The sequence below is a fragment of the Pinus tabuliformis genome, chromosome 4_1 (genome assembly GCF_031772625.1).
Source record: "Pinus tabuliformis cultivar Carrire ecotype Pingquan chromosome 4_1, CPIR1, whole genome shotgun sequence".
Taxonomy (NCBI): domain Eukaryota; kingdom Viridiplantae; phylum Streptophyta; class Pinopsida; order Pinales; family Pinaceae; genus Pinus; species Pinus tabuliformis.
The window spans coordinates 289,839,028-289,864,535 of NC_142303.1; the positions used below are offsets into that span (position 1 = coordinate 289,839,028).

Consider the following 25,508-nt stretch of genomic DNA (forward strand, 5'->3'; position numbering starts at 1 on the left):
ATAAAGGACTTCTCATGAATAAAAATGTTATCGGGAATTAGTGTTGGGATGAGCAAGAAGTTTAATTGGGCGCATATCACCACATAGACGCCAACAACAGAAGCAATTTATACAGGGAAAAGTGGCCCGTTGTGATAATTTTTTTACATTCACGAAGAAGCTAAAAGATATGACTATTCAAAATACTAAAATGATCTAATAAATTAACGTCTAGTAATGGCCATTATCGTTCTCACTAACAGTAGAATACATAAATTGGCGGGAAGTAAATGATCAGCCGGGGGACAGAACGAAGTACAGAACATATTATTATATATGACCATCCCTGCAAGAGCTCACACAAAATACAGATTCAAAAAACAAAAGCTTGATTTTCACAAGCATAAAATATGGCAATTGATTAGAGAATGAAACATCAAAATATAACCTTTCAGAAGAAGAAAATATGAGAATGACGTACGGAAATGAAGTGAGAGATTAAATCAATCTCACGTCACTATAATTTTACTTACAAAATGCAATCATATTATTTGTATGTTTCTCATTCGTTGGACCTTGGAAACTTTGACAACCTGGTTCAACCAGATTCTTACAACATTGACCAGCCTTGGGGAACCTTAGCTTGCACAATTGTACGCAAAATACTAGCCATGTCCAATGCTAGTGCCTTTGGATTGTATCTCCCATATTCCATAGCCTGTTACATAGCTCAACATTAGACATTGTTGTCTGATCAAACTCGAACCTCTCCATTTTACTCCTGTCCCTGTCTACAATATCTGTAAGAGTTCAGGAACACAAGTGCCGCTATATATGGAATTATATCCAAGATATGCAATTCTACTAGGATACTGCATTGTTATTTTCTACCATGCTCCATTGTTCAAGCTATTAAAGCTTCTAAGCTTTTACAATCATTGTGGATGATGTAAAAATCCCTGTTTTGTAACAAATGCACTCCTAGTTTATATTACTTGTCCTCTTACAATATGGAATATAAGGCTTGGAGACAGTTGCACCTAGTGTTATTAGAACTGGACCGAACCAGTTTGGAGAGAAAACCAGTTCAGTCAGGTGATGTGGGCAGTTTTAGGCCAGTTCAGCACTGAATCAGCCAGTTCCAGTTCCAGTCCGGTTCACATTTTTGGGGTCAAACAGTTCAATGACCAGTCAAGTTCTTATAACAATGGTTGCAACTAGAGATATAGAAACTAGCATAGAAGTTAGAACACAGGGTAAAATATGTTCATTTCAATCAACTAGGCTGGAAAAGAAATAACACTAAAAATAAATTCTTTCAAGAAAAGTTCAATAGGATTCACATGCCAAGTAGTGCCTCCACCATTAAACTAAACTAATTAACATATTAATATCTCTCTGTGAAAAATATTATAATAGAAAAATAAACTAAATCACAACTTCCTGCTCAATGTGCAAGCTTTCCAAAGGATACAGCCTTTGTCTCTATCCTTTTCATTCAAGTCTGGAATTATCTTTGTAATAGATGCATACAAAGAGATTGAACTCCTGCAATTATTAACAGCTTTAGTCAGAGAAATTCACACAGCTAGAGCAATAAAGCCACATACGTAAATTGAAACTGCAACCTAAAATCAAAAAGTGACACAAAAAGAAGGGAAATATTTTGCAAGTAAATTAACCCCGACCACCACGCTTGAAAAAAAAAAGTTAAACTAGCTAAAGGATAGACAAGCTGCTGAACCATTCTATAGCATGTTCCCAGTAATGGTTATATAAGAAGATTGCATGGAATAATATTAGAGTTCACTTTATGCAGAAATGTAATTGAATTTACTAGTAGCCTTGTTTGGTGGGATTAATATCTAGACATCAACAATTGTACTACAAACATTTTTTGTAAGCAAGGGCAGCAAGGGATTCCCATTACACCACGTGTTCCACGAGACTACTCATACATCTAACTAGGTTAACTACTATGGTTACGTACACTTGGACATCCAGTCTCAAAGTAACTTTCCTTCTTCAGTGACACTGACAAGATACTTGGCAAAAGTTTATACACATGTCGTGGTATTAAATTTTGCAACAAATATGTTACGTCAACCACATGCATTTCGATGAATATTGTAGATCCACAAATCAAGAGAAATGTTGGCTGCTAGGAACACAGTTAATATTGTATATGAGGAATATTTTAAGTGACATGATATTGGGCTAACCAATATATACATTTGTAGTCATTAACCAGAATGGTATATGTCAAGCTAGGAGGTAACTCCTCAAATAAAATTGTGTTTCTTCATTAAGATTGCTCATGGATATATACAAGGAGGGAGAGACTCTTGGGCTTCACCTCCCAGTGTCTCTTCATATTCTTATTCTCCATTATTTACTATTTACATTATTTACATATATTCACCCAATCCCAATGATTAGGTGTCAACATTCCCCCCTTAATCTGAAGGGATGTTGGTGAGTCCAAGCATCGTTCTGAACCTTTCGAACTTTTCTCTTCCAAGTGCTTTGGTGAAGATGTTTGCAATCTACTCATTAGTGGAACAATGGCAGAAATGGATTGTTTTGGCCTCAACATGATGTCGAATCAGATGGTATTTTGTATTGACGTGCTTCGTTCAATCATGGAACTTTGGGTTCTTGGCCAACTTTATTGCAGAGGTGTTATCAATCATGAGTGGAGTTGAATGCACTTGTTTCACCTGCAAATCTTCTAGAATTTTCCTGAGCCACACAAGTTCCTTTGTTGCCTCAACTGCTGCCACATATTTTGTCTCTGTTGTGGAATCTGTTGGAACTGATTGTTAGCGTGATCTCCAAGAGACAGTTCCTGATCCAAGACTCATAGCATAACCTGAAGTAGATATCCCAGTTTCTTTGTCTCCATCAAAGTTTGAATCAGAGTATCCAATCAAGTTGAAGTCGCCCACGTGTATACTTGAGTCCAAAGTGTTGAGTTCCCTTCAAGTACTTTAGAACTCTTTTTGCAGCAGACCAATATCCCTCACAAGGCTTTTGCATAAACCTGGAGAGGATTCCAACAGCAAATGAAATGTTCGGTCTGGTAGTAATCATGTAGTTGAGACTTCCTACAAGTTGTCTATACTTTGTTGCATCCTCAAATTCTTTTCCTTCAATGGATGTGAGCTTCAAGTTTTGTTCCATTGGAGTAGTCAAAGGATTGCACTCAACCATGCTAAACCTGTTCAACAGATCTCCAATGTACTTCTTCTAAGAGAGGAATATAAACTTCGGATGTTGAGTTACTTCAATACCAAGATAGTAGTGGCCCAAGCCAGTCATTTCAAAACCTTTCCTCAATTCCTTTTTTATGGATGCAATGTAGCTCTCATTGTTCCCTGTCATCAAAAGATCATCTGCATACACCACAAGATATACAATTGTTTTGCCAACTTTCTTGACAAACAAAGTTGCATCATGAAGATCATAATGTTTGAAGTTGAGTTTCAAAAGATGCTCAATTAACTTTTCATACCAGGCTCGCGGTGCTTGCTTGAGGCCATACAAGGATTTCACAAGCTTTCATACTTTGTGTTCTTGATCCTTCACAACAAATCCTTCTGGCTAGGACATAAAAACATTATCTTTCAAATCTCCATTCAAGAAAGCAGTTTTTACATCCATTTGATGGACTTTCCAACAGTTCTGAGCTACCCAGGCAAAGAGTGTTCGGATGGTAGCCCATTTTGATGTGGTGGCAAAAGCCTCCTCATAATCAACCCCTTCCTTCTATGCAAAACCTTTTGCCACAAGCTTGGCTTTGTGCTTGTCAAGTGAGCCATCAGCTTTATACTTGTTCTTGTAGACCCACTTGCAGCCAATTAGTTTGGTTCTCAATGGAGGATCAACCAGCTTCCAAGTGCCATTCTTTATCAAGGCATCATACTCCTTTTGCATCGCTTCTTTCCATTCATCATGAGAAGCGGCTTCTTTGAAGGAAGTTGGTTCAAAATCTGTAGACAAATTCAGTTCACAATCATAAGAAACATCCATATCAACAGGTGAATCAGAATCATCTACATCAGCTCCATTTTTCTTAGTTGAATTTCTTGTTCCTGTCTTTCCAACCTCATCTTGATGAACACTTTCAAGTGTCTTTGCCAGCGATTTTGGAGGCACTTTCTGAGATGGCCCAGGCTGCTCAGTTGACTGAGTTGGGACTGAATCAAGATTGAGTCTCCCAATTTTGTCAATCACATCACTCAAAGTATCATCAGTGGTTGGAGCTTCATGTGGGGGAGAGAGTGCTTCAGAATAAGATTCCACAGATTGATCCATTATAGGAATCCCCCCTTCAAGTTGTGGAATTTGATTATCAAATTCTTGAAACGATTTTGCATGTCCGAATCTATCCAAGCGATCGAGTCGCCGCTCAACAACATTGTCAGCTTTGGAAGATTCAAGAAAGATTACATCTCTAGATACAACAAACTTCTAATTAACTTTATCATAGAGACTGTATGCTTTGGAGGTATTTGAATACCCCAAGAAGATACACTTACGACTCCTTGCACCAAGTTTGTTTCTTTGTTCCTTTGGTATCAAGGCATAACAGGTGGAACCAAAGACCCTAAGATGCTCTACTGAAGGAATGTGGCCATACCACATTTCATAAGGAGTCTTGTTTCTAATAGCATTAGATGGGCATCTATTCTTTACATACACGGCACATAGAACTGCATCAGCCCAAAACATCAATTTTACATTCTTGAAAAACATCATGGAACATACCATATTTAAAATTGTCCTGTTCATTCTTTCAACTACTCCATTTTGTTGGGGATTATAAGGCACAGTTGTTTGATGTTTGATCCCATGCTGGTGAAGATAGTTTTCAAATTCATTTGAAATGTATTATTTTCCATTATCAGTGTGAATAGAGCCAATATGAGATTGTGCATCATTTTCAATCCATGTATGCAAGTTCTTGAATGTTTGAAAAGCATCATATTTGTTCTTCAATAAATAAACCCAACACATTCTAGCGTAGTCATCAATAAATGTCATCATATATTTATTTCCATTTGCAGAAGGAACAGGCATTGGACCACATAAATCTAAATGAATGAGTTCAATTTTCTATGTGCTCTAGAATGTGAATCATGAAAAGGTTGTTTGCTATGCTTTCCTAGAATACAAGCATCACATTGCTTAAGTTACCTAGGAATTGTAGGCAAACTAGTAACACCATTTTTCTTCAACAAGCGAAAGTTGTCATAGTTCAAGTGTCTAAATCTAGCATTCCATAAAAAACTTGATGGAAATATACTTTCATCATAATGAGAACTGTATGAGAAGTTTTGTGCACGAGCAGAGGTACCTTGCAACTTCAGAAGTCTTTCTTCTTCTATCCCCATGATGATAAGTGAGCGATCTAATGCTTTTCTGACCTCAACCTTGCCATCAAACATATGAATTGAGTGTCCTTGTTGGCGGATGTGGACCAAGGACAGCGAGTTTCTCCTCAGCTCTGGGAGATATAAAACATCATGTAGAAGAAAGTCTGGAAGACTCGGCAGTTTGAGTCTGATTGTGCCAAGCCCTGATGGCTTGAGTTTTGATTTGTCTGCAAAGTATATTGCTCCATCAACGTTGTCAGTAAACTCTTCAAAAAAAATCTCTTCCAGAAGTCATGTGGCAAGTTGCCCCTGAATCAAGCAACCAATCATTTTTCCAAGAAGAAAGTGAAGCATTGAACAAGTCTTCAGTTACTCCAATATTACAATTTGCCACAACATAGTGAGCAGATTCAGGTGCTTTACCTTTTTCTTTGTCATTGGTTTTACCTTTAGCTTGATTTCTTTCCCACTCAATTCAATCCCAAGGCAACTTACATGTAGATGCATCATGTCCATCTCTATTGCAACGTATGCAATGAAGATCAGACTTTTCCCCTTGACAATGTCTACCCCCCCACCTCTAAAATTTCTTCTTCCTCTTCCTCTTCGGCCACCTCTTCCTCTAGGAGAATCTTGAGCATGATTCTTCTCTGTATGTGAAAGACACACAACTTCTTCAAAAGACTAAGGAGATGTCTTCTTCCCAAAAGCTTTCTCTCTCTCAGCAAACTTCTTCACAAGGGAGTCAAAGGTAATCTCTTTGAGGTTTCCACTTGCTTGCAATGACTCAAGATAGTTTGAGTAAGTGGGATATAGTGCCTTGACAAAATCTATGAGAGGAATGTCTAGTTGAACATCAATGGTTTTGATATCATGCATAATAGATCTTACTTATGATGCTAAAGCAAGAGGATCATCACTTTTCAATTGAAGATTGAACAATTTAATCATCAATTGGACAACTTTAAGTTTAGAATGTGAGTCATAGAGTTCCTTCAACTTTTGTAAGGCTTCAAAATCATTTGAAAATGGTGAAATATGGCAACTCACCTCTTCATTTACAGATGTTGCAATCAAGGCATAGGCCTTGTTGTTCTTGTTTTCCCAAAGGTGGTCTTCTTATCTAAGGCAGGCTTTGTCGATTCATTATCTCCTTCTCCTACACAAACTCCTTTCCACAACTCATTGAAAATGAGAGTGTGTTTAATCTTCCTTGACCATGATGGATAGTTCTCTTTCCCAAAGAGAACTACTCCAACTATAGAGAGCAATGAACGCATTTAAAAATATGTGTACTGCAAAAAAATTGCACTTCCGGTGGCAAAAAATGCACTTCTGGTGGTAATTTCTTGTAAAAAAGAAACACTCTAATATATATATATATATATATATATATATAGGACAGAGGTATGATTTGGGGGAGCTATATAAATTAAAAGGGTTTCAAAAATGTAAATAGTTAAGAAAAGAAACAATAATGAACAATAAATATAAATTCAATACAAGGTTGTATGCTCCCCCCATCCTTTTTTGTCAGTCAAAGTTCTTATATTTATATAGATATGCAGGGTTCTCAGAAAAGCATATAGAGATGCTTGTTAGATTTGTGTACATCTATATATATTCATCTGGATTTGACCCTATGATCTCTAACAAGGAAACAAATGTTCTTAACTGTTAGGCCCACTATCATATATACATACACATTTTTTACATTACATATACATACATACATAAAACACACACGCGCGCGCAAATATATGTATCAACCTAAGTCACCTGCCACGGGGATTCGGGATTTGTAGGATACAGGGATTCGTGTGTCGAATTCGGACACATTGAACCCCCGGAACAGGACACGTACGATTCGTTATATATTATTTTATTTAATATATATATATATTAATTAAAAATTAGATATTTCTTACACAAATTCTCATTAATTATACAAATTCATTGATTTCAAACATAGATCTTCATCTAGATGTTAGTTTTACTGTTTACAAAGTAAGTTAGTGTTATATACCTAGGGGGGATAATATGGGGTACAAAGGGAGGTACCCAAGGGAATAATGTAATAATGGGATGGGCCATAGTAATAAATAAGGTGGTTAACCCGTATCATGTAAGGAACCACAAGTAGTTAGTAATAATGTAATAGGCCCACGGTATTAGATAGATGGTATTGAGGGAACCATGGTAATAACCCATGGTATTGTATGTATGAGGCCTATATAAAGGCTAGAGACTCCACATTGAGGGGTGTCAAGGATTATTGCATGAACAGGCCTATGTCTTGTGGAGTGTTCTCTTTCCTTAAGGAGTGAACGTATGGTGTTGCCCTACCTTAAGGGTTTGATATCAATAAAGAAGCATTTCTATCTATATTTCGATCTTGTTATTTATTGGGTTTATTTATATTCTCATATATTTCTAGGTTAGAGCTATAACAAGTGGTATCAGAGCACTTTCTTGAGCAAAAGTGGAGAAGTTTTTTTTAATTTTTTGCAGGAACTTTCTGGGGCGGCAAGATTGCAGATCAGATCTGTACGTTTTGGAGAAAAATCTGCAAAATCTAATTGCAGATCTGGATTCTTTGTGAAAAAATACCCAAGTTCAAAAAAAAATCTGCCGCATCAGAGTCCAGATGAGGGAGATATCGTTGATCTAAAAATCAGTGGTGTTGCAGACAATTTTTCGGGGCAGCGAGTTTGCAGCGCAGATCTGGACATCCTGGTGCAAAATCTGCAGAATCTAATTGTAAATCTGGATTCTTTGTGAAAAAATACCCGATTTCAAAAAAAAAAAATCAGTCGAATCGAAACCCGGATGAAGGAGATATCGCTGATTTAAAATCAGCTATTTTTCAGCACCTTTTTGTGACGGCGGGACAGTTGCAGCGTGGATCGGCAATTCCAGTGCCTAGATCGAGATTTCTACCACATGGGAAGATGCAGAATGGTTGTTCCGTTTCCGAAAATAGGTCATAATAGGGATTCTAAGCAATATTGACTAAATTGTGGCCATTTCAAATTTTCGCCTTTTTTTTATGGCGGGCCTAGATCAGAATTTGAGAGACTTGAATAAATTTGATGGCTCTCATCTAGCCAAATGGCTAGCACAAATGGAGAAATATTTCAAATTGAATTACATCATAGATGATGCAACTCAGCTGAGTGTGGGAATCATGTACTTGGACCACGAAAGATGGCAATGGTGGCAGTGTCATCAAAAATGGCATCCAAGGACAACAACTTGGTAGATGTTCGCAAAATCTATTTGTGACCACTTTGACCGTAAATCTAATTTTGTGGGTCCTCTTACTAAGCTCACACGGACAGGCACACAACCTAGCAAAGATTTTATTTTTGCAGGAAAGGAGACCAAGAAACCTAAAAGGTTATTTTCTGCTGGTATCTCCTTATTGCAAGTTCATGGATTGATTCAGAAGGAGAAGATCATTGTGTCTATAAATCCTAATTGCAAGCATAATTTTATCAATGTTAATTTGGCAAAAAAATTGCAAGTTCCAGCTAAACACATTGAAAACACACAGGTTGATGATGAGGATGTTCAAGTTTATAAGGATTTGAAGTTGTCTATGGATAAGTATGTGTTGTTGCATGGTGATTTTTATACTTCAGATATGGATAACATAGATGTTGTTTTGGGATACCCTTGGATGGAATTAGTGGGTACTATCAATATTAATGTGCAGAAGAAATACCTGAAGCTCTGGTACAAAAAGAAAAAAATTACATTACAGGATATTTCCTTCAATAAACAGGTAGAGTCCATGGAGGCTGAAGCAAAAGATGTTCCAGGGACTGACATATCAGATGATGAGCCATTGATGATCGACAATCAAACACAAACAGAGGCTGAAGCAAAAAAAGATACAGGTGTTGGTACATCAGATGAGGGCTTAGTGGTTGAAGTAATATTGGAAGATAAGACACCACAGCAGGCACCACAACATGCACCAGATAACAGTTAGGCTCCAGTAAGTGGTGAATTAAAGAAAAAAACATTGTGGGTTAAAAATTCAACATATCATCACCCACATCACCCCGCAAGACAACATCAGATCTATAACAGTTAGTAACATTATAGCATGCATAGTACATACAAAATTCAAATATCTGCATAAACCCTCACAAACCTCATAAACCCTCCCAAACCTCATAAGCCCTCACAAACCTCATAAACCCTCACTTTTTTGGGATTCGAATCCCAAAATCGGGACACGATGTGTCCTAACGGGACACGACCGGGATTCGATGGTGTCCCATCAAGACACGTGGTGTCCCATTTTTGGATTCGAATTCCCATCGAATCATGTCGGATTCGTGGGATTCGAACACGCGGCCTGTTTTGGACGAATCCAGTTTCATAGGTATCAACTTTAAAATGAAATATAATATAAAATAGTAAGAAATCAACATCAATAAACATAATAAAATGTTATAATCGACACAGAAATAGTGAGGATAGATTACAAGCTTGAGTTGTGGACTCGATCAACAGCGATGAGGTTCGACAAACCTTAATGAACCTCAAAAAGATTTTTAGGTTCGCCAAATTTTCAACATCAAAGTTGAAATTCCATGAACCTTGTGATATAGGTCTTAGCATTGTGGATTCTAATTCTTTGGCTACCTAGCATAAATTGTGATGACCATTCGTACAGGCTTATATATAGTTCTTAATATGATAATGGAGCATATAAACTCGGTTTTGACAAAAAAAATATAAATTTATTTACTAATACTTGATCGATTGGATGGGTTTTACATGGAGGACCCCCTGGCTTATATACAACCTAGGGTGCATTTTCATGGAAGGGCATGGTCTTCGGATCATGCCCTTTCCCTAATTAACTATAGTTACATAAAAATCATATTACAATTTTTACACAACATTGCCTTCCTCTCAAAAAGACACTTTGTCCTCAAAGCATACGTAACAATGGGTGTTGTTGACAAAATGTTTCTGTCTCCCAGGAGGCTTCTTCTTCTGGTAGATCTTTCCACTTAATCAAGTATTCTTTGATTACTCATGATCACAACTTCATTTCCCTGGTAGAGATGATACCTTCTGGTTCTAAAATGATCTTCTCTTCATCACCTAATGTCGGAAGTGTTGATTGTGCCACTTGGTATTTTCCAAGTGCCCTTTTAAGGCAAGATTCATCGAAGACGTTGTGAACACGACTTTTATCAGGAAGGTTTAAACTGTATTCTACTAGGCTGAACTTTTTGTTAATCTAGCATGGTCCATAGAATTTTTGGTGCCAATTCGTTTTTTCCCTTTTATTTTAAGGACAATTGCTTGTAAGGCTGAAGTTTAACAAATACTCATTCTCCAACTTCAAATTCTCTTTTTGTTTCGTTTCGGTCCACTTGTTGCTTCATACGATTTCTTGCAATATTTAGATTTTCCTTTAGTGCATGGAAGACTTTTTGGGTTTCTTCTAACTAATCTTTAACTATTGGAAATTTTGTCTCAATGATGGCAAGGTCCTTCCATTCATGAGGTTCATAATCATACAAAGCTTGAAATGGAGTCATTTTGAAGTGTGGTAAGTGGAATTGTACCACCATTCGACGAGATATAACCATTGAGCCCACTTATTTTGTTTGTTGATTTCATAACAACATAGGTAGGTTTCTAAACATTTATTGACAACTTCTGTTTGATTGTTTGTTTGAGGATGATATGTTGAACTCATGTTGAGGCAGGTTCCTATATGTTTGAAAAATTCCTTCCAAAAATTTCCTTTGAATTTGGCGTCTCTATCGCTAACAATGACTTTGGAAAGCCCATGTAGTTTGTAAACATTCTTGCAAAATATCTCAGCGATTTGTTTTGTTGGATCTGATTTCTTCATTCCTATAAAGTGCGCATACTTAGTGAGTTTGTCGACTACTACGAGAAATTTGTCTTTGCCATCAGACACGAGTAACCCTTTGATAAAATTCATTGATATTTCTCCCCACTTTTGGTTAAGTATATTTAAAGGGATGGAGTAGACCGGGTGTCATGATGTTTTCATTCTTATTTCCCTAGCAATGATCACACTCTGCTCCATATCTTTCAATTTCTTTATTCATTCATTTCCAGAAAAATGATGGGCATGCATTATTATAGGTTTTAAAGAAAACTACATGTTTCGTTGAAAGTGAATCATGGGATTTCTTGAGAACTTTGGTTTCAAATTTGGAATTTGGGCTTAAGTAAATTCTTCCCTTTTACCATAAAATATCGTTTTTCCATTCAAATTTTGAATTATGAGGAAGGTTATTGACTATAACACTTGTTTCTGGGTTTTTTGCATATTCACTTCGAATTTCATTGAGCCCTTATGGAACTACAACCAAAATTGCAAGTAATGATGACTCTTCATCCTTCCTGGACAGAGCATCTGCTACTACGTTGTATTTCTCTTTCTTATGTAATATACACATGTCGAAGGCGACAATCTTTTCGATCCATTTTTGTTGTTCTGTAGATACTGTTTTCTATTGGAGGAGGTGTTGAAGACTATTATGGTTTGTTTGTATCAAGAACTTACTTCCCAAGAGATATTGCCTCCACTTAGCTAATGCATGCATAATGGCAAGCATTTCCTTGTTGTATGTAGACATGAGACATTCTCATTTGTTGAACTTCCTGCTTTCAAACGTTATTGGATGACTATCTTGCATCAATACTGCTCCTATGCCAAAACCTGAAGCATCGCATTCAATAAACAAAAGGCTTTGGAAAATCTGGAGTTGCTAAAACAGGTGCTTTGAAAAGTCTTCAAAACATTCTTTTGCCTTATCACCCCATTGAAAGGAGTTATTTTTCAACAGATTTGTTACGGGTGCGAAGACATGAGCGTAATTTCGAATAAACTTTCGATAGCATCCAGTCAACCCTAAGAATCCTCTTAATTTGGAGATGTTAATTGATCTGGGTCATTCTTTTATAGCTTTCCTCTTATTAGGATCTACTTTTACTCCTTCCTTGGATATTGTGTCTGAGGTACTCTGCCTCTTCTTTTCCAAAAATGCACTTAGACATCTTTACATAGAACTATTGTTCTTCTAATATAGTGAAAACTTGCTCCAAATGTTGTAGATGCTTCTTCCATGTTTTACTATAGATTACAATATCGTCAAAGAACACTAACACAAACTTCCTTAGATATGGACAAAATACCTCATTCATGGTGGCTTGGAAGGTTGTTGGAGCATTAGTTAATCTAAAGGGCAATACCTTAAATTCATAATGACCTCTAGGTGTTTGAAAAGCAGCCTTCACTATGTCCTCTAGCCTTATTCTGATTTGGTAGTATCCCGATCTCAATTTTGAAAAATATTGGGTTGCATGAAGTTCATCTAGCATTTCATCTATAAAGGGAATCGAAAACTTGTTATTAATCGTTACCTTGTTCAGTGCTCAATAATCTACACACAGTCTAAAGGATCCATTCTTCTTTCATACTAGAACCACCAGAGCAGCGTAAGGGCTTCTGCTTTTTATGATGATTCCACACTTCAAAAGATCTTGGACTATCATTCGATTTCAGTTTTTTGATAATGTGGGTATCTATAAGGCTTGATGTTGATAGGGTTTGACCTCAATTTGACTTCGACTATGTGCTCGATTTCTCTTCAAGAGGCATCTTCAAAGGAAGATCTTGGAATACCTTTTTGTGTTTTTGAATCAGTTTTTGAACTTCAGGTGTTAGTTATTGAACCTCAAATGGTTCTTCACTAAGCAATCTTGAAGCTAGCATCTCCATCAGATGACATTGCACTACATACGTCAGTGCTCCTTTTTGGATCAGCTTCATCATCTGGTATAATGATACAATTTGATTCTGAGGGGGTTGAAACCCATATAACTTGTATTTCTGCCCCTCCCATCTAAACTTTACAAATTGCTTTTGATGATTGGCAGAGTAAGTGCCTAGGGTTTGTATCCATTGGATACCTAGGACCACATCCACTCTTCCTAGTGGTACAGTGTAGAACGGAGATTCTAGAACGTAGTGCTAAATCTGTAATTTGACTTTATGGCATTTCCCTACATTTTCATTTTCTTTCCGTCAGCTACCATCACTTTCATATTGGGCATGGGATATGTGAAAATGTTGAGCCTTTTCGCCATATTTGAGTCCAAAAAGTTGTGGATGTTGTCAGTATCTATTAAAACCATTACATTGCTCTTCTTGATATGTCCTTTTAACTTTAATGCTTGGGGTTGAGATATATCTGTCATGGCTAATAATGACACTTGCGGAATAATCTCGCTATCTGATTCTGGAGAAAATTGCGAAGAATCTTCAACTTCTTCTACGTCTGATTCTTCACCATTTGAAGGATTGGTTGCTTCACATGTATACAAGTTCTTGGTCTCTTTTCCTTTAACATATTTATTTTTAGAGTCCCATTTTTCACCACAACGTTTGCACTTACCCTTTTTCATTCTTTTCATTACCAAATTACTTTTTCCTCCTTCATGTAGCTACAATGGAACATACTTTGTATTATCCACATTAGCTATTTGAGGAAATTTGTCTAGGATAGACTCTTTCAACTTTTGGCATTTGTATTCTTTTGAGCTTCTTTTCTGTAGCTTTTGCTTTCTGTCCAACTTATTTTATAGAGGTGATGTCATGGAACTTAAGCTCATCATGGAGTTGCAGTCAAGGTCTTGTTATGACTGCTTGTCAAGGGCTACTTTGTGCCATCAACATGTTGCCTTCCACCAGTCCAATGTTGCCCAATACAATCATTGTGAGATCTGTTCCTAGGAGGGGCTTCTAACCACCAAGTTAAGCCCTCCAAATGGCTCCCACGAGCTACTACAAATCTGATCCACAAACAAGGATCCAACACAAGGCAAAAATTTCAATCAAACATACCTTTTGACGGTTGTTCCCAACTGAAGTGAATTGATGTTGATGAGGCTGCCTAGTTAGGGCTTCTCACAGCCACCTGTGAACCCACTATTCCACCTTCTATCTGCCTCCCACAACTGCGACATGCATCCTTATCCTTGTTGTTGACTTACGCTAGAATGTAGGGCTAAAACCAGCCCCTATACATACCCAACAACCCATTGTTTGGGGGTCAGTCTATCTGCAATAACTCATGTGCAATCTGTTGCCCAAACAGTGATGATCAATGCCACAAACACCCTCACAAATAGCCTAGAATGGCTCTCTGCAATGCGGCCTCCCTCCTGACTAACTCGCACTTCAAGACAGTCTTGGGAGAGGCCCTAACCTCCCTTCCTCCTTCGTTGAAGTAACCCTAGCCTGAAGCCCAAAAACAGAGATCATCTTATTCCTTAAACGAGCTTCTTCTCTCCTTCTACACTGCCCTTGTGTTGCTCACTTTGGATGTGTTCTAATGAAACACATTCACCTCTTATTTATGTGAAAATTCAATGACCCGAATCATATTCCAACAACTAGAAATAATTCTCCTAATTGTTAAATTAATCTTAACAATTTATTTATTGTTTGCTACAATAAATTCTGAATTAATCACACTGCAACCTACACAAATAAACTACGAAAAAAAATAATAAATTAAAAAATAAAATAAAATAAAAATGAAAATAAAATAAAAATAAATAAATAAAATAAAAATGAAAATAAAATAAAATAAATAAATAAATAAATAATGGAAGAAATGCTAGCAGACATAAATTTACACAGTTGTTTTTGGGACAATGTCCCTGAAAAAACCCAACTTGGGAAAATCGGTGCAGCAACTAAGGGTTTATTATTATGCAGCAGTGAAATAATCTAAGTACAACTAGAGCTGAAACTGACAATCCTACAGAGAAATACTGGCAAGAAAATATAGTGAGGAGAAATTCCTCACTCAACAGGCAACTCCTGACACTGACCTCAGCTCAAATTGAGTCGTCCAAACTGCCTCTGCACAGTCACTGTGTCACCCTAGCGCAGTTGCTTCTTCTCTTAGCTTGGAACAGCTTCTCCTCAAGCTGTCTGACCAGCTGTTGTATGGGAAAGTGTTTCTCATGGTCTCTGGGTTCTCTACCCAGCTTCTGGCACTGACATTCTTCTTCTCCCCGACAATTCGACTTTACCTCTAGAGGCTACTGCGTTGCTCTGCATCAGCCTCACTGTGGCTCCTCTTCCTCTCTGCAAATGCACTCACCGGATCTAAAAATCTTCCTCCGGCTTCACTGTCTCTGCCCCTCTCACTGCTTCGATTTCTCTGGCTCTCTCTCTAGCAATTGAATGCTACTACTCAGGAAATCGATCTGCTCATGAAATCGAACTGCAGAAGTTGTTTCTCCAAGCCCCATCGACTTCTTATAATCCTCTGTTGATATCTCAACAACCAAGATTAGATCTTAATCGATAGCTAGGATTAACTTGAAGTCGATCTACGTAAGTTTCTAGAACATTCACACCTTGACTTAATTAATTCTGATTAATTAATCATATTCCGTAAGTTTAGACTTAGGAAATATTTAAAAACTAACTAATAATCTAATTAAGTCATTTCTAGGCAGAATTTCCAAAAACAATTTTTGGGTTTTCGAGATCTCATGCATTCTAACCTATCCACAAAATTTCAAGGCTAGAACACATCCGATGCTACAAAAACTAACACTCCCTCTTAGCGAGGAATGTGTTCTAGAGTTGTTGTCCCCTCTAGCAACACCATGTCTTTGCATCATCTCTTGTCATGTTGTTGATGTCTGGATGTTGCTACCCACCAACTAATGTGCAACTCTCATATGTGTTGCATCTGTGCTGCTGTTGAACTGTTGCCAACACTGCATATGCACTACAACTCTTTCTTCATATGTTGTTGCTGCAACTGCAACATCTGCAACTAAAAATCCATCTTAAATGTTGAATCAATTGTGATTAGTATGATGCATTTGTCTCTGGAATCTCTAACTGTTGCTAGTATTTGCACTGTCACTGAGGCATCTACGTTGTTGCTGACAGTGCACTGTGCCTCTTGCACTAGACTTTGCATATGTCACTCTAGCATCTGACTACCTCTACTGCCACTGATCCATCCTACGACAAAATATTGTGGGTCCCCCGTAGCAAGGTATTGATTCAAGAGGTGGACCTCCTCAAGAATATTGCCCAACCGTAGCACTCTGGGGCTACAAAACCAAATCTCGCCACCTCATTCCTGGAGGTATGTCAGCAAACATGGCAAAGTCTTCCTCCAACCTGGAGGACAACCTATCGATCTTTGTTGATGTTGTCTGTTGGTCCTGCTTCTCCTCCTTGTCCTTCTAGAGAGGACATTGGGTATTGTAGTGGCCAAGCTCACCACATCTAAAGCACTTGACCTTTGACAAGTCCTTCTTTCGTTGCTCCCCTTGTCCTTGACTGGGACCCTTCAATGCGAAGGCCACATTCTCCTCCTTCACCTACTTCGATCGATGTTGCTGCCATTGATGGAGCTCTTCACCAGCTCTAGTCTCAACTTCTCCTACTGCAAATCAGCCCATAACCTATCCCACCTTGGCAAGGTTTCTCTGCCTAAGATACTTTGGAAAAATACTTTCCACTCCTCTAGGACATTGTTGAGTGCCAATCGCACTAGCTATGTGGGTTGAAGAGCTGCCCCAACACCTGCAAGTTGGCCCCGGATCTATTGAATCCTGGTGAGGAAGGGGTCTATTTGTTCCCTTTTCTGCATCTTGGTGCATCTCAACTTCTCCTCTAATTACATCTTCCGTTGCTCAAAAGTGCTTTGGTACAGCGTGGAAAGTGTATCCCACATCTCTTTGGCCATTCCCTTGGCCGCTATGCGTGATACACTGTGATCCCGAACACCATCAAGGATCAGCCACTTTGCTTGCGTCATCTCCTTTTTGTACTCCTTCAATTGATCTGCATCCGTGGGGATAGCTACCACTACATTTATTTCAGGCTTCAAGCCATATTCATCCACAACGAAGGACATCCTTGCCTTCCAGATGACATAGTTGGAAGCACCATCAAACTTGTCCTGATCTCAAAGTCTAGCAGTGGCCATCTCAAACAATCTCGAAAATCCCCTCTTCCCTTCTGTTAGGCTATTCACACTCCCTTCTGGAGTGAGAAACTCTGTTCACAATGATTTTTGAACTGCAAGGGAAATCGAACTTCTTGAGACTAGAAGTTTCCTGAAGAAAGTTTTCCCTCAATGTGTGCTCTTCTTTCACTCGACGCTAGTTCTGCTGCTGCAAAACTGCGGCGTCTAGCTACAAATCTGCTCTATTAAAAATATTGGTTGCTCCCTCTTCCTCTGGAAACCATCGATCTGGAGAGATCGATTTTTTCTATCCCTCTCTTAGGAAAAATCGATTCTCCTCAAGAATTCGACCTCTTGGCCAAGGTGATTGCGCTGCTTATGGGGTTTTGATCTCCTGCCCTTCAATGAACAGTGAAACTCCCTCTTCCTTCGCAACTGAGCTCTCTGGCTGATCATCTGTGCCTGATACCATGTGAAAATTCAATGACCCAAATCCTATTGTAGCAACTGGAAATAATTCTCTTAATTGTTAAATTAATTCTTAGCAATTTATTTATTGTTTGCTACAGTAAATATTGAATCAATCACACTGCAACATACACAAATAAATTGCAGAGGAAATAACCATTGAAGAAATGCTAGCATGCACACATAAATTTACACAGTTATTTTTGGACCAATGTCCACGGAAAAACCCAACTCAAGAAAACTGGTGCAACCACTGAGAGTTTTATTATTATATAGCAATGAAATAATTTGAGTACAATTGGATGCCAAAACTGGCAACCCTACAGAGAAATAATGGCAAGAAAATCTAGTAAGGAGAAACTCCTCACTCCACAAGCAAATCCCGACACTAACCTCAGCTCAAATTAAGCCATCCAAACTGCCTCTACGCAGTCATTGTGTCACCCTAGCACAATGGTTGTTGCTCTCAATTTGGAACAATTTCTCCTCAAGCCGCCTAACCAATTTTTGTCTGGGAATGAATTTCTCCTAGCCTTTGGGGTCTCTGCCCAACTTTTGGCACTGAAATTCTGCTTCTCCCCAGAAATTCGACTTTGCCTCTAGAGGCTATTGCGTTGCTCTGCATCAGCTTCATTGTGGCTCGTTTGCTTCTCCGCAAATGCACTCACCAGATCTAGAAATATTCCTCCGACTTCACTATCTCTGCCCCTCTCTCACTGCTTCGATTTCTTTGGCTCTCTCTCCGGCAAATGAAAGTTGTTACTCAAGAAATCGATCTGCTCATGAAATCTAACTGTAGAAGTTGTTTCTCCAAGCCCCATCGACTTGTTCTTATAATCCTTTGTTGAGACTTCAACAGCGAAGATTAGATCTTAATCGATGGCTAGGATTAACTTGAAGTCCATACGTGTGAGTTTCTAGAATATTCACACCTTGACTTAACCAATTCTGATTTATTAGTCATATTCCCTAAGTTTAGACTTAAGAAATATTTAAAAATTGACTAATTAAAAAATTAAGTCATTTCTAGGCAAAATTTCCAAAAACAATTTCTAGGTTTTGGAGATCTCGTGCATTCTAAACTCTCCACAAAATTTCAAGGCTAGAACACATCTGATGCTACAAAAACTAACAATTTATACCAAACAAGAGGGCTCAACAACTTATTGAAGAGACATGACTTTTGGGTAATTTCACTTCAAGCCTACATGACTTGAACACCCAAAAAATTCATTGTCAACTTCAAAAATTCATATATCATCAAGTAGATCTCGGAATTCGACAATTCTTGAAGCGTTGGATTCTCCTCGTCGTCCTCTATTATCTCCATCTATCACATGTCCAAAATGCCTCATGGTTTCTACCCAAACATCGATGGGTGAAAAACCCCTACCTTGGGTTCCAAGCCCACAAGTGACTCTTGTGGTGCTCCACCCTCCAAACCTTGAACCCTAGCACTTGGAGTACCTCCCAAGCTACTCAAAAATCAACACTCCCTCTTAGCGAGGGAGGTACTTCCAAGACTAGGATGTAACTCATCATCATCATCACTACTCACAACACTTGCCCAACTCTTGGCGCTCACTACTGCAGCAATCCATATAGCATGAACTACGCCTATCTCGGAAGTGTCACTGTCACTGGAAGCATCCTTCTACTTCTTCTTCTCATGTATCGCTTTCCAATCCCTCTATGATTCCTTCCTGGCAATGTGGAAGCACACTTGCTCCCCATTGAACTCACGCTCGTCTTGGGCTACAAAGTCTCCCTCTAAATCTGCAAGCTCCTGCTAGAACTCGACTCCCTTTGAGCCTTTGGAACCTAGACCTTCTTCTCTGGAACCTGTACCTGCCCCTACGAAGCCTGCACGTACAACTGCTTCTCTAGAACTTGCACCTAGTCCACCTGCTTCTTCTTCCCATGATCCATAGGCTTGCCCGTCAACCTATATAAACCATGCTCTCTAACTCCAAGCACATTACTTGTAGAGCTAGAGCCTCTAAGTCTGAGTCTTGCCTTCCCATCCTAGAACAAGATCTCAAACCCCTTCTTCTCGATCATCAAGACAGATATCAAGCTATATCTGAGTCCTGGTACAAACAGTACATCCTAGACCCGCATCACCCGTCATGTCTCCATCCTGAATGGCACAACTCCTGATCCTTGGACCACCCTCTTACTCTTGTCGCCCAACACCATGTGCAACTTCGAGTCCCATTCAACTAGAGTCTTGAAAACCTCCTATGACCATGTCATATGTTTCAACGCACCACTGTCCAGGTACCATCCATCCTCATCGATACTACCCTGCAAAAAATGAGAGATCATAGCAAAGTTCTCCTCCTCCAACCTCCTAGTGAGAGCGTCTATCTCAGCAAAGGTGGCAATACCAGCGACCTGCTTCCCTTTCTTCTTCTTGTCATCTCCCGTCTTCTTCTTCATTAGACATCTTGACGAAAAATGACCCATCTTGCCACAGTTGAAACACTTGACTTTACTCAATCCCTTCTTATGCTTACACTTCATTTGGGCTACAAGTGCCACATCATCACCGAAAGTTTTCTTCTTTGGATGAAGATCCTCGTCTCGCAACTCTTCCTGAATGAAGTTGTCCCACAACCTATTCCTGAATGAAGTTGTCCCACAACCTATTCTAGTCTGGCAACTTTACCCTGTCAACGATCCCCTTGATGAAGGGCTTCCATTCCTCGATGAACCCTTTTAAAGCAATGCTCAGCATATCAGAATCTGAGATAGTTACACCGACGACAACAAGCTCATCTTTGATCGGAGACAATTTCATCAGATATGAAGTCATTCCTTCACCCTGTATCATCTTATTGGACTTCAACTTATCATCCAATACAAGTACCTGATTCTCATTCTTATTCTAGAACAAATCATGAAGAGTCGTCCACATCTCATGTGCAGTGTTCTTCTCGAACAAATCAGGTATTAGGGGATCCTTCACACCATCTAGGATGATCAATCTCGCCCTCGTATCCAAATCCTCATACACTTCCAGCGTCTTTGGGTCAGTTGGCCTCTTGATGGCTTTCTTGGCGAACTCCGAGATCCTGTTGGCCTGCAAGACCAACTTGATCATTTCCTTCAATGAACTATAGTTGTACAACCCCTCCAACCTGTCTTCATACCGGAGACCAGCCTGCAACTTCGACATTGTAGTGTGCCCTTCACCTACAATGTGACCAACTCCCTCTTAAGTTGTACTTCGTTGTGCACTTTGATGATTCACTGTCTTCCAAAGTAGCTCAGAGACGCTCTGATACCATGCTGAATTTCCACGATCTTGGGTCTAGGATAGAATCTTAGACTCTTTGATGCTACCAACCCAAGAATCTCAACAAAGCTACTTCGCACAGCAAAACAATATAAAGCAGTAAATCACACATGCACAAGTATAGACAGCGTTTTACAAAATATTGTACAAATATGTACAACAGCGCAATCTTTGTTATATTAAACCAACTGAGTAATACAACAATCTAGGGCTCCCATAAAAGGGATACAAGATACAATGATAATCTCGATGCAGTCTCTATGCCGCATCTCGTCTTGTCGGTCCTTTGCTTCCATTCTGCTCTCTAGCTGCCCCTTAGTCCATCAAAGGACAACACATAGAGTCTCCAGGAGGGCTACCACCTATCACTGTTGCAAGTCGCTTCTGCTACAATGATCACAGACTGATCCAATCTGCTCTTCTAGGTTGGCCAACACCTGAGCTCCAATCTGCCTTCTAGCAGCTTCTTTCGTCCTTCAAAAAGCTCCACATTAGGCTCAATCCTTCACCCAACCTTCAGATGTCAAGCTCTCATTATGACTGCTTGTCAAGGGCTACTTTGGGCCATCAACATGCTGCCCTCCACCAATCCAATGATGCCCAATACAATCATTGTGAGATTTGTTCCTAGGCGGGGCTTCTAAGCACCAAGTTAAGCCCTCCAAATGGCTCCCATAGGCTGCTACAAATCTGATCCAAAACTGATCCACAAACAAGGATCCAACACAAGGCAAAAATTCAGTCAAACATATCTTTTGACTATTGTTCCAAACTGAAGTGAACTATTGTTGATGAGGTTGCCTGGTTAGGGCTTCAAATAGCCACTTGTGAGCCCACTATTCCACCTTCTATCTGCCTCCAACAGTTGCAGCATGCACCCTTCTCCTTGTTGTTGACTTACACTGGAATGTAGGGCTAAAACCAGCCCCTATACATATTCAACAACCCACTATTTGGGACTCGGCCTGCCTACAAAAACTCTTGTGCAATCCGCTACCGAAACAGTAATGAACTGTGCCACAAACACCCTCACAAACAGCCCATACATTTCTCTTTGTAATGCAACCTCCCTATTGGCTAACCGCACTTCAAGACAATCTTAGGAGAGGACCTAACCTCTCTTCCTCCTTCGCTGATGTAACCCTAGCATGCAACGCAAAAACAGAGATCCTCTTCTTCCTTGAACAAGCTTCTTCTTTCTTCTATGCTACCCTTGTGTTGCTCACTTTGGATGTGTTCAAATGAAACACATTCACCTCTTATTTATACCAAACAAGAGGGCTCAACGACTTAGTGAAGAGACGTGACTTTTGGGTAATTTCACTCCAAGCCTACATGACTGGAACACCCAAAAAATTCATTGTCAACTTGGAAAATTCATATCTCATCAAGGACATCTCAGAATTCGACGATTCTCAAAGCATTAGATTCTACTCACCGTCCTCTATCATCTCCATCCATCACATGTCCAAAATGTCTCATGGTTTTGGCCCAAACATCGATGGGTGCAAAACCCCAACCTTGGGTTCCAAGCCCACAAGTGACTCTTGTGGTACTCCATCGTCCAAACCCTGAACCCTAGAGCTTGGAGTACCTCCCAAGCTACTCAAAAATCGACATTCAAAGCATGCTACTATCATATGTTTCTATCCTATGATGCTTATGCAAAACATATCATCCAAAAGAAAAGCATTCATAAAGAGCGTAGAAGTTAGTGAACCTTCTTTAGTAATAAATATCCTTCACTTCTTCCTTCTTTGCCTTCTTCTCATGTTCTCCCACGGCTTCGGCCACATGAGCTTCACTCTTGTCCTTCCTCTTATTCTTTTGTTGATTTGAAAAGTCCCTCTTATAATGTCCAAATTCTTGACACTTGAAGCATTGAACATTGGACATATATCTCTTCTTGGACCTGCCAAACTTTCCCTTCTTCATCTTCTTGACTCGAGCTAGAAAGACTTGCAACTGCTCACCGAATCCAATGTCGTCCTTGAGCTTGATCCTTGACTCTTCTAGAGTGTGTTGTGCCCATAACTTATCAAAGGAAGTTGAATCTTTTTTGGAGTAGATACTTGTTGCAAAGTTGCTCCATTCTAGTGGTAGTGCATTTAGAACACATATAGTTACTTTTGAATCAGTGATTGGTTCCCCAAGTCCTTGCAAATGGTCTCTTAATTGAGAGACTCTCATGAGGAAGGATGCCATATCCTAATCCTTTGATTTCTTCATTCTATATAGCTTGTTCCACCAGGACATCTTTTGACCTGATGTACTTACGAAGTACAAATTTACTAGCTTGTCGTACATGCCTTGGAAGTTTTCAAGTTTGCCACAAATGGAACAAGAGAATCATTGATTGATTCTACAATGAACCTTTGAGCTCTCACTTTCCCTTTCTTGTACCTCGCTACTTCTTGTGTCTTGTCTTTACAGGTTCAATAATTTCTTCGGTAACATATCCCACTACATCTTGCTCTATGAGAATCAAGTCAATCCTCTTCTTCCATGCTAGATAGTTTACTACCCTAATGAGCTTGTTCCTCCCCTTGCAAAAATAACTTAAATGACTTGAAGATTCAACCATTATGAGATAGCACAGTACTTACTTGAATAGTATCTCCAACCTTCTTGATGTATTCAAGACGTTCAAAGAGTTCTTGGTGATGCCCTTGAATGATGTTCCCTAAGATTCCTCCACGAACAACTTCCAAGATTTATGCCTTCCAAGTAAACTTGCTTTTGCGAGATCAACACCCTTCTTGCGAGATTCATGTAGTTTTTTATCTTCTTCAATGTAGAAACCCTAGATTACAAGGTCTTTTATCAAAGAGCCTTCTACCAAATCCCTTCAAGAGAGAATCTTCTTCTTTTAGGCCATGAGAGCTTCTTATCCCTTGATCAATAATTCTTTCTAGTGTCCTTCTAGCCGCCTTCCTTGCTCACCTTAGTTCTGATACCATGTTAGAAAATGTAAAATGGCAGCAATTATAACTTATTTTATTCAACCTTGATACTTGATTGTGAAATTTAGTTATCTTCTTTATGTTCTTTAGTTAGATCTTTTCATCAACAATATCAAGAAATAGCAACAAAAAGACGACACAGATATAGGCTCTCAGCCAAGGCAAAACCCCTCCAATGGGAAACTCGGAAACTCTTCTCTTCTTAGAATCTGCTTCAAATGAGATACAATGACCCAATTCCTAAACCAAGTCCTCCTAGTACCAACTCAGCCTTTCCTCAAGACCTTCCCTTAAACTGCTTCTTCCTTGCAACTTCGACATGTCAGTTGCTTGACCCAACAACTTCTTCCTTCCAACAACTATGTCCCAACAACTACTACAAAAACCATAATCTATCTTCCTTTTGAGACCTTCCTGGAGCAAAACAGCTCTCCCCAAGGTCAACAGGGTCAAGAGAAGGATTTCGCACTATCCAGCAACGTGTTCATGCAATTCTGCTCCCTAGCAATAACTTCGCTCCCCAACAATTCGTACTTGCAACTTCAGCCTCTTTCTGGTTGCAAAAACCCTAGCTTCTTCACACGTGTGAGAGAGATAGAGCCTAGAAACAACAAATTTCGTTCTCCCAACTTCTTCTAAACTTTCCCTCTCCTTTTCCTAGCTTTCCAACTACAAATCGAACTCTTTCCTTGATAGATCAAACTTGTGAGTGAGTGTGTCCAAATGAGGTCGAATTGCTTCCTTTTATAGCCTTCTCAAGGGGTCAAATTCCCTCCTTTAGGCCAACTTGAGGATCCCAAGGCCGACTTGTACTCTTGGAGATTCCAGTACTTTCTAGACTCAAAAATAATTCTTTTTACAATTACAAAATACCCATAAGGGTCTTCTAAACATGATGTTGACTCCTTTGACTAATGAAAAAAAAAATCCTAAGACCTAAAAAACCCTATAAGCACAAAGAAGATGTTTTTACCGTCCTAGAGCAAGACAGCTCTTCCCAAGGTCAATGAGGTCAAGGTAGGGTATTCTTCCTTCCAGCTACAAGATTCTGCACTTCGTCCTACTGCAACTTCGGCCTCCTTCTGCAGCACCAAAAACCCTCAAACTTCACACATGTGAGAGATTACGCCCAAAAACAAGATTTTTCATCGCCTCGCTTCTCCTGGACCTCTGCTCTTCTTTTTCGAGCTTCCTAGCTACAAATCGAATTCTTTCTTGAGAAATCGAACTTCTTGAGTGTGTGCTAAATGAAGTCGAACTACTTCTTGATATAGCCTTTCCAATGGGTCGAATTCCCTCCTTTAGGTCGACTTGTACTTTCAGAGTTTCCAGGACTTTCTAGACTCAAAAATAATTATGTTTACAATTACATTTTGCCCAGAAGGGTCTTATAAAC

General features: G+C 39.2%; 1 pseudogene across 1 annotated transcript in view; it reads right to left on the reverse strand.

The window, feature by feature from the left end:
- Positions 1-286: 286 nt before the first annotated feature.
- The window catches only part of LOC149175404 (kinetochore protein SPC24 homolog), an 88,340-nt pseudogene continuing 63,118 nt past the window's right edge, over positions 287-25,508 (reverse strand). The window contains exons 4-5 of the transcript XR_016258551.1: positions 1,454-1,527; positions 287-779 (exon numbers count right to left, since the gene is read on the reverse strand). The product of XR_016258551.1 is annotated as a kinetochore protein SPC24 homolog (transcript). The remainder of the gene's footprint in view (positions 780-1,453; positions 1,528-25,508) is intronic.